This window comes from Eutrigla gurnardus, assembly GCF_963514095.1.
Source record: "Eutrigla gurnardus genome assembly, chromosome: 10".
NCBI classification, from domain to species: domain Eukaryota; kingdom Metazoa; phylum Chordata; class Actinopteri; order Perciformes; family Triglidae; genus Eutrigla; species Eutrigla gurnardus.
Genome location: NC_139924.1, coordinates 7,782,878 through 7,792,935, shown reverse-complemented (window position 1 = coordinate 7,792,935; position 10,058 = coordinate 7,782,878). Strand labels below are relative to the sequence as shown.

At 42.7% G+C, this 10,058-nt stretch overlaps 1 long non-coding RNA gene across 1 annotated transcript in view; it reads right to left on the bottom strand.

Annotated features, from left to right (window-relative positions):
- Positions 1-888: 888 nt before the first annotated feature.
- The window catches only part of LOC311020383, a 30,103-nt gene continuing 20,933 nt past the window's right edge, over positions 889-10,058 (bottom strand). Inside the window, exons 2-3 of the long non-coding RNA XR_014597902.1 lie at positions 1,167-1,680; positions 889-1,006 (exon numbers count right to left, since the gene is read on the bottom strand). This is a non-coding gene — a long non-coding RNA (uncharacterized lncRNA). The remainder of the gene's footprint in view (positions 1,007-1,166; positions 1,681-10,058) is intronic.

The following is a 10,058-nucleotide window of genomic DNA, read 5'->3' as shown; positions in this document are numbered from 1 at the left end:
AATACTCTCCTCCAATCCAGAGCACGCATTTGCCCACTGAAAAAATGCTGAGAGCTGTGTTCAGCAGCAACCACCCTGTCTGGACTGACGGACACCAGATTTAGCGGCAGCAGCGGTGGGATCATTTCCAATGGCCAATCAGAACATGCCTACACTGGTAACACATCCTACCCGATCTTCAGCAAGCAGCGTAAGAGTGGCAAGGCCAGGGCCACCGCTCCGCATACGCAGAATATGCAGAGCGTGTAGGGCCCCAACTACCTGGCGGGAGCCTCCAAAATTAAGATCGATTAAAAAATGTCATGATGATTACTACATTATTAGATTGCAAAAAATATATGAATTAGTTCAAAACAGGCCCGTCCTTTTTTTTTTTTTAAATGTGTACCCATCACTCAATTTGTGCAAATTAACTGTTTTTGCCTAATATATAAAAACAGTCTCCCCCCGTCCTGCTTCCCTGAAATGGTATAGCCCAGTTTGGCCCTCGCGCGCCGCTCAGACCAGCTGCAGCCCCAAGTCCGGCTCCGGCTCTCCGGTAAAGTCGTGCGTTTCTCCACGGACACAGACAACAGAGCGGCGGGGGGGGCATCATAAAGGAATTATGCTTAGGGCCCCAACATGGCTAGCAGCGGTACTGGGCAATGCTCCATTGGCAACAGGCTCCGCCTATGCTGATGGAGCTACGGTTACAATATCATAGCCTTCATTCTAACTCACCCAGGCTATTTCCTCTCCTGGACTCTGATGGAACCCAATGACCGCACACCCTGCGTGACAACATCGACCACACCCGTGTGCAAAGGCCTCCATCCGCAAGTGCTTCCTGCTGTGCCAGTTGTATCGGTTCACAGACAGACCCACTTCTGCTTTGGGATGTTGGAGAACCTTCAGAAACAACAGGTGGTCTGACTCTCACGGCCACAGGCTCGTCACCATATTCAACATGACAGGAGAGCGACCTACGCCCTGCCTGTTGACGTGGGCCACCATGGTGCGGGGGAGGCTGAGAGAGAGAGAGAGAGAGAGAGAGAGAGGAATGTGCTTTTTGAGAAACAGTTTAATCATAAAAAAAAGTCACCTTTTCAACAGTATGAAACATAATCACATCACCTTTATTGATTAACAACATCAAACGAAACAAGGAAGGCAGCAGAAAACCTCACTGTCACATTGTGCCAGGGGGAAAACTGCCCACACTTCCACAGACACTCCCATGACAATGATTCCTGCGGTGTCGGTCCACTCCAAGCAGGACCCTTCTGTGGACTCGCTGCCCTCCCTGTGCTCAGCTGAATCCGTTCACCTCAGCAACACAGAAGGCGATGCTGGAAGGAGGAGGAGGCAGCTGGGGACATTGGTACCCTGTCCCACCGACTCTCCTTGTTACGCTTCACCTCAGCTTTCCTCTTTGGGTGATCTAGCAGCACAAATGGCTGAACTGTGATTTCTCCACCTCCAGACATTCAAAGCGCTGAGTGACAGGTGAAATCGATCCAAGGAGCCCAACCATGATGACAGGGGCTCTCTGTCAGAGTCCCAACCTACACATGACGAGATCCCATGGTGGCTAGAAACATCACACCCCGTGAGTCTGTTGCAAATCCCTGAATCAATCAATTGTTTGGCTGATGCTACAATCCAGATGTCAGTCTGAGGGGGTGAAGGGCGGGCATCAGGCTGGGGATGTGCCAGAGAAATGCTCCAGTTAGAACACATTGGCATGTACTGTTCTATAGTCACCCAGCATATTCACCAAAATGCCAATGGTTGCACAAAGCTGACCTCAGTGACTATTCCTTCATGGACATCGTACAGTACTCGTTCAGAACCAAACCCCTATCAATAATATGCCACCATCACTGGGACGTCATCTTTGTTTGCACTCTTACAAGCTTAAATCTCCCAAGACAAGCAGCGCTCACACAAATTCAGTGTCCTTTTGGCAAATACAATGTGGATGAAAGAGCACAAACGCAGCATCAAAAGACAAAACCCTGCTTTGTGAAACACAAAACTCCAGATTTCATTTTCATAGAGACCTCCTATGAGAGGTAGTATCTATTGTACAAACATATGAAAGAACTGAATCTCTTTATAGTTCTATTCAGTGAATTGGTTTCTCTGATGGCCGTTTCAATTGTGATAGTGTTTATATGTCCATGTAATCATCGTACATGCTTTTGTATGATGCATGTTTAATTGTTTACTTCTTATTGCTTACTCCTTTTCTATTGAAAGCATATATATTTGGTGCTTCCTTGAGTTTTAGCCCCAAAAAAGTCACATTTGTAGACTCCATATTAAGCCATATTTGTGGTCTGTGCCTTAAAACCTACCTTACCTATAGCACTCTGATCATAGCACTGTTGCTCTTGAAGTACTAGTTTACTCAGATAAGGACCTAACACTTGTTCTATTTTTAGCTCTTACTTTATCAGCAATGATACGTTGTGGTTTCCTTGTTTCCTTCTTTTGACAAATGTACTTATTGTAAGTCGCTTTGGACAAAAGCGTCTGCTAAATGACCTAAATGTAAAACACATTTTTCTGAGCGCTACCAGAGCATTTAAAGGAGAAATCCGGTCATTTTTGACCCCATTTCCATTGTCCCCATGGTCATCCCGACTTTTCAGAAGCAAAAAACCCGACAAAAATTGACTTGACCTAACCCGAGATGTGTACCTGCCTGGCAGCCTTCCAGAATCACTCCAATGCTCACCCATTGGGGCAAGTTTTATCTGCTTTTCTGGGCCTCAGAAAATAATTCCAAGACCTATGCAACACAGGTTGGGTCCTTACGAGACACGACAGCGCTCGTTTAGCTCAAATAGTTTGGCGAAACGACATAAATATGTGTTTTTGCATGGAGTTACTCACCTCAAATCACCCCGTAGACATTAGTAGTAGAGTGCCGGTCTCATCCCTCCCACTCACCGCAGAAACGAAAACGTTTTCATTGTAGTTTTGATTTTGTATCCATAAAGAAATGATCGAGCAGTGCAGTCATCATGTCCATAATAAATCCATGAAGCTGTTATGTCCATATGTATGACTATGTTACAACATAGAAACGATTGCTTACAGCTAAACAGCAGCCTGTAGCCAAAACAATGCAAGTCTCACGCAAGTTTCCGTCTGACGTCCTCACTCTACTACTAATGTCTACGGGGTGATTTGAGGTGAGCAAAAACACACGTTTATGTTGTTCCGCCACACTATTTGAGCTAAGTGAGCGCTGTCGTGTCTCGTAAGGACCCGGGGTGCAGTCGAATAGTCAAAAAATAAGGTCCTAACTCCTATTCCTAACTCCTATTCCTTGACCTCTGGGGAAAACGTCACGGGGGTTAAGGAAAGGCGATAGGAGAACTCAAAAGGATTTAGGAAAAGTCGACCGCGGTGCGCAGAGAATCCGACCGGACTTTCACTAAACTACGTCATTATAACGCGGCCGCTGATGATTGACAGCTGATGATCGGCACTGGCGATTCACGTGCGTCTGCGCTGGAGGAACTACAATAATGGACTACAAAAAACGCGTCGTCCACTTCTCCACATGTTGGTTTTATAAACAGCTGGTTCACTGACCGGCTTCAGTTCCAGCAGTTCCTCTGTTTGACCGGTTGCTTTATTTACGTTTCATTTGTGGTTTTCGTTTAGTTTTTGACAAGTTTGTAACATGATTGAAAAAAATAAAATAAAAAATACCATTCAATTATTATCACTGTCCACACATTTATCATCACTATTCCAATTACTATATGTCTGCATGAAAGTAACTGTTAAATATGTAAATGCAAATATCGTTTGTTTTCATGAACGGCCGAGGTGTGCGGCACTTTAAATGTTGCTCTCGCAAAGAATTGTGGGTCGGCGCAATCTCCTTTCCTTTCGCATAGGAAGGTCCGTTGCATCTTATGCTAAAGGAGCTCTGAAAGGAAGCATTGGAGCTCGTTTCCTTCCATTTAGAGAATCCGAACGGCTCTTATCATAACGGCCACTTGTTTACTTCCGGGTCACTTCTTCAGTTAGGAACCTTCCTAAGCAAAAAAGACTATTCGACTGCACCCCCAACCTGTGTTGCATAGGTCTTGGAATTATTTTCTGAGGCCCAGAAAAGCAGATAAAACTTGCCCCTATGGGTTAGCATTGGGGCGAGTCTGGAAGGCTGGCAGGCAGGGACAGATCCCGGGCTAGGTCAACTCAATTTTGGTAGTTTTTTTGCTTCTGAAAAGTCGTGATGACCCTGGGGACAATGAAAATGGGGTCAAAAATGACCGGATTTCTCCTTTAAAATGCTGAATCTTACACAGTTATTGTAGACATTTGAAATATGCAGAAACAGCTGCATTGATGTATTTTTTTTTTTTTTTTTTGCTAAAGGTCCGTTGTTCAGCATATGGATGGATGGATCAATTGGATCATTTGGATCAATAGGATAGATCAATTGGATGGATGCATGGATGGAAGTCACTATGCACGACTACATTGAGCTCACGCTGTTCTCATCATTTGTATCCGTTTCTACATTGATTCCCAGTGGAACTGACTCAATTGCAATTAGCTCACACCTGTCATCACCTAACATGGGTTGTCGGGACAACCGGGGAGAGGAACAAGTCGGTGGCTGTGTTTCAATGTTACTTTTTGACAACATTTCTTCCCATCCATGCATCATGTATATTTCAAATGTATCAGAGCCGGGGAGAAAGCACTCCCCTTCAGGCTGTGCTCTCTCTTTGACATTAAAGAGAGCTATTAGTAGGAATTGCATAGAGGGAGTCATTTTAGCACAGTAACCTGGGTATACGAAGATAAACGGTTTAGCAGTGACTGTCATTAATGAAGACAAGCTCATTTCAACTCAAATTATCAACGCCTCTCAAACCATGAAAGCTGCCTTCTGTGTGTGTGTGTGTGTGTGTGTGTGTGTGTGTTCTAATAGCAAATGTCCTGGAGAGGGATGGAGAGGAGAGGAATTTTCACAAATGTTTGGAAATTCTGTTGATATTTATACATCAGTAACACGTTTTATGAAGCCATTCTGTTGATATTTATACATCAGTAACACGTTTTATGAAGCCTATGTTTATATTGCATTAAAGGCATTATGTTGTAAACATACGCTATAATTTGCTTATAGCACTATATAATCATAAGCAAGCCTAAATCTCCATAATGCTTTATAACAATAATTGTAAAACATTATAAAACATTATTTGATGCCTTATAAGGTCATGTATCATAATACTTCATAAATGCAGTTTTTTTCCCATTTTCATTTTTTCAGGATCATAGTGTATTATTGGTCCCATAGTTGCAATATATTATCATCTTTTTTTATAATATATACAAATATAACTATATTTTTCTCTAAGTGGTCATTCTTTGCTTTTATAATTTACATTACGTGTGTTGTTCTTTTATAGATTTAATATTGTTTTTTAATTAACAAACTGTTTTTACATTGTGAAACTTATGAATCACAAATGTATTCTCCTGTGGAAATGTCTATTCATTTGTTTATTACCTCATATTCATATGACTTAAGTGTACTCTGAATCCGCATAAATCAAATTGCCATGAGTCCTACAGGTGGTATGTAATAAAACACAGAGGCCCTGGTCCTGACAAGTTTCTTCCAGATGGACCGAGCAAGAAATATGAATTTGCTGACAGAGGTCATAGCAGACCACTGGAGGGTGATAGCATTTTCCATCACCGCTCTAAACAAAAGGGCCTCAACACTGCCTGAATGATTTCCAGTGATTGGGCCGAGCTCTCACTGGAGCCACAAATTCATGCATCCGTTTGTTTAGCCCTCCTGCTGTGCATCCATCAAAGTGACCCATGACAGTCTCCACCTTGGAGTTGACTATGTCGGTATTTTATCATTCATTTACCGGTATGTCAATGTTACTCATCGTCGGAGCAGATGTGTGGAAAAATGCACACTGCTGAATGAAGCATGGCCAAATGTATCACAGATAACACATACAGTATGTTAACCTTGTCTGTTACTGTGTATTGACACTCTACTGATCACCTTTTATCATCTACTGATATATCCTTTATTTCCTGGTCTGACTCCCTCTGTTCAAGCCTCACATTTAAGATGTTTATAATGGTCCAAATTGGGCCTTTGTCTTGCCAATTTTGGAAATATGAAAATGTCACTGTACTAATTTAACCAAAAATAGAAATAACAAACAAAAACGGTGTTTGTAGCTTGTTCTAGTCACCTTAATCTTTGGATGGCTATGAAATTAAGTTTTTATTATCAATCAGTCTTTTGAACAGTTTTGAAAGAACCACCTATAACTCAACAGCAGACCTATGATTAATGAAAGCCTCTGCATCTGTGATCACTCGTAAGTGATTTTAAGTCAAGGCATATTACAGTGGTGCAGCACTATTAAACATGCCAGGACTAGCTGTCCTGCCAAAGTATTAAGATAAAAATACATATTGCTGGTTCTTTCAAGGAGTTTTCAACCCGCTTTTAAAGTGTGTTTAAGTTACACTTATTGGAGCTAAATGAGGTCAAATCTTGTAATACGCATTTAATGTCAAAGGGAGAAGAGCTGGAAGAGAGGCTGGAAATGTTAATCTTTGTCATTCCTAAACCCAAATTGATTATTTCAGTCTGTTCTCCGGGAACTGGGATCATTAACACAACAATAACATTGTAATCATTTACACGCTGATTCGAAACACTAGTGTGACCCAGTCCTTGTGGTAAATTCAAAAAAGCTTGACTTTCCTGAGAAGGGCATGGCTGACAATGGTGAAATGAATTCCATGGGATAATACTGAAATTCAATTACGTTGGGGGCAACACAGTGGTTCTCCCTGTGAGAATGGCCAAATGCACATTTATTTCAGGCACATGACTTGTCTATTTTGGTTATCTTGTCACCACCCAATCTTTTACGCTGTTGGCTTCTTTGGCAGGTTTTTTTTCACTCTGCAAGACCACTGTTGGATTTGAAACACATCAATAACAAGGACATCTCATCTCTTAATCTGTCCACCAACTGCCTGGCTCCAATGGATGACAATAGGCTCTCCAAAGCAGCTGCCTGCACAGAATCTCTTCACCGCCAGAATCTCTTCACCTCATGCTCTCTGGTCCGTGATGTGTTGCCGAAGGGCTCAGATAGCAGACCAAGGGCTACAATTTGTGGCAAGGCTGGAATGGTAAATAATTCAGTCAATGGACTAACATCAACCATCACACACTCACAACAGACCATTTGTACTTGAACCGTTTTTTATTTTTATTTACTGGTAATACCAGATTCTTCAGTTGCCACAGTTAATTGTAGTTCCATAATGAATCCCCTACTTCCATTGTATTGTTGCTGTTTTTATAATAGAGGAAAATATAAGAACTTTTCTCCTTTCCGCTCCCTTTCCTCTCAACTCTGTCTCTTCTTTTTTTCATTCACCTGCACGGTCTAATTGTTCCCTCTCTGCTTGGCCATGCTCAGCCTCTCATAGTGGCAATGGAAAAGACATTTGCTATCCTCACCCACCACTCATGTGCTCTGCTGCCCTCATCTGTGATGCAGAACACTTGTGGAAATACCTGCTTTCCCATGCTGTGTGAGATTTACATGTCACGGCCATGACATGGCGATGAATGCAATAAACCGTAGTCTCAGCAAAACATGGCATGTTTCGTTTTCAGCGGTGGACTCTGAATTGAACCCCTTAAGAGGGGACTGCAATTATTGTCTCATATGTTACAGCATATTGCAACATATACAAGGCAGTACGGCTTCCTTTTTTTAAAATCTAGACAAAGTGAGTCGGGACGAGGAATATACACTTCATGGAAATGAGGTATCCTGCTCTACTGTACTCCTGGAGGGCTTGGCTGAGTGACTGCAGGTATAGGTAATGCTTGAGAAAGGGCAGCATCTGTAGCTGCACTGCTTGGATGGATCCACGTGTCAGTGAGAGCAAGTTAAAAAAGGGAAAGGGAAAAAATCACTGAATTGCTGACGAACAGTTTCCCAGCTCCCTCTCAACATTAACCTGAGTGAATAGTTAAAGAGCTGAGAGATTGTGTCGGCGGAGCAGAGTGCGTTGCCCTGAGACATGTTGGAATGATGAGATTACACAGATAGAAATGAAACATATTATTAAGACAATTACTGTAACACGTAGTGGGGAGGGAAAAAGGATGAAAACATGCAGGGAGAGTGTGTTTTTTTTTTCTCAACAGGCTGCTCATTTATAACCTAATTGCAAATGTGCTAAGCGTATAAGCTGAACGTGCGGTTCAGAACGTCGACATGGAGAGGTGTATCAGTAACTCTCAGAAGGAACAGGCGTCTTCGAGTGGAACTGAGCACCCAGACCGCTGCTTCTTCGACCAGTTGCGACATTTATTAATGGCTGCTTAGTATCTTGTGGTCACATGATGTAACGGTAACTAATTTTCACTTTAGAGAATTTATTTGTTTGTGTTCTGCACGAGCACGTTTGCCACATTTTGCACTTTGGCTTGTGATGTACACACATTCACACAACTTTACAGCAAAACATTCAAGCCTATAAAACAACAAATAAACCTGCACTATGGGAAAGCACAACGTTTTTTTACTTTTTGAGATTGTGTTAAGCTCTGAATTTAATTTCATACAAGGGACTTGATGGGATCAGGGGGAAACACTGAATAGATTGAAAATATGATGCCTCTGTGTGTAATGCTGCCCATCTGCTGCAACGAGAGGATATTGCTAACTAATGCTCAGCATCTGCTCTGATCTCTGTGCGTTAAAGGATGAGGAATGTCAAGCAAGATAGCAAGGGGGATGCACAATGGTCTGTATGTTTTAAGACTGTGAAATACCTTTAGATTTGCACTGGATAAGCACCTTATGGGCACTGAAATGGCATGGCACGAACATGTGAATGGATTTTTAATGATGTGAATTTTGTGTTTGCCAGTACCAGTGTTTGGAATAACGCTGTTTAGAAGAACGTTAGGTAACGCCGTTATCTTTTCAGTAACGGGGTAATCTAATTAATTACTGTTTCCGTTGTTACAACGCCGTTATCGTTACTGAACGTTAAATGCGGTGCGTTACTATGAATTGAATTTGTCGGTTAAAAAAAAAAAGTCAGGATCGTGTTTTGCTTGCGCGCCGCTCGTGCCTGGTCTCGGCAGCCTGTTGTCCGTGGAGAAACGTGCAAACTTGCCGCGAGCTGGAGCCGGAGTTGGGGCTGCTGCTGGTCTGAGCGGCGCGCGAGGGCCACGCGGGCCCCGGTGTCCCGCCGTTCTGGTGTTGGACGGGAATCCGGTGCAGCTGTGGAGCGCGGATGGTGAAGACGGTGGTGATGATGATGAACGGCCCGGCGGCTCGAGGCACCGGGGTCTCGCCGTCATTATGTCTACAGCTGTGCGCTCTGACCCTGTTTTGTGATATATGACAGACACAGCGTCTCCCACTGTATAATTTCTCCTCAAGTTTAATTTATTCCCGCATGCGAGGTGCTGAGAATGCGATCTCAATTATTATACACAAGACTACACGCTACGTGACAAGGAGTGGACTACAAGACTACAGTTTGCCATCTAGATCTTTTTTGTGTGAAATTAACAACTTATCCCTTACACTGAATTTTTCATAAATTATACTTAATAGCCCAAATAAAAACATTTCACGCCGGTGCATCTTTTACGCATTCCGAAGGTGCCCGTTTTATCTTGGATGGGCTTGGATTCGGACATTACTACATTTCAGGATTTTCAATGGTAACAGAATAGGTCATGATAATAATCATCTTATTATTATATTATTAGCACTACCATCTCCTCAAACTAAACAAGCAGCGTCTCCCCTACTGGCCATTTTTGGTTCCCAGAACGTTCTAGTTATGTAAGCCTTTGGTTCCAGTAATGTTCCCTGTACGTTACCTTTGGGTTAGGTTTTGGGTGCCACTTGGTTGCAGCGGAAAGTTTGTGTTACGTTCTGCAAACGTTAGTTGTTTGGTTCCCTCAACGTTCTCCTAATGTTCCCCTAACCTCGTTGGTTATAATGTTG